Source organism: Culex pipiens, chromosome 2, assembly GCF_016801865.2.
Source record: "Culex pipiens pallens isolate TS chromosome 2, TS_CPP_V2, whole genome shotgun sequence".
NCBI classification, from domain to species: domain Eukaryota; kingdom Metazoa; phylum Arthropoda; class Insecta; order Diptera; family Culicidae; genus Culex; species Culex pipiens.
The window spans coordinates 189,683,879-189,684,615 of record NC_068938.1 but is presented as its reverse complement, the minus strand read 5'-3'; positions in this window follow the sequence as shown (position 1 = coordinate 189,684,615).

Sequence of the window (737 nt, the reverse complement as noted above, 5' to 3'; positions counted from 1 at the left end):
CCGTCTGCTCGGGAAGGGATTTCAGGTCAGAACGCGTTTAACACACGTACAAGTTAGACTACCGTAAACATTTGTAATTATAACTCGGGACTCCAGCAACCAACTTCAACCAAACTTCGGGACAATGCACAGAATGGTCAGCCAAACAAAACGTGTTTGTTATTGTTCACATTGCGTACTTTCGTGTTTGTTTATTCAAGGTCAAACATTAAAACGCGTTTTTCTCGGAATGTCGAAATGGCGGGTGCGACAAGATAGCACGACGACGTTGATTTGTTAGTATCGAATTGATGTAAACGGCCGAGCTAAGGTGCCAGGGGACCATCCATAAACCACGTGGACACTTTGGTGGGGGGGGGGAGGGGTGTAAGGCGATTGTCCACGCTCCATATAAAAAAGTTTTTTTTTTGTATGGACAATTGTCCACGAGGGGGGGAGGGTGAGTTGAGATTTACAAAAAAAGTGTCCACGTGGTTTGGGGATGGTCCCCAGCTTACCGCGTACATTAAAAGTTTAAAATTTGTTAAGTGATTTTGTGGATTAAAATCGATTTAGAATTCAAGATTCAAGCATTGTTTAAAACGTAATTTTCACCCATTCCTTATTTTTATATAAATTCTATTTAATCACCATCGTGTTCTCCGGACAATTTTACATAAGAATCAATGCATATCTCAAACTAAACTGAACCATTGCCGAGAAACAGCCCTTTAAAAATAAAAATAAATCTGAATAGT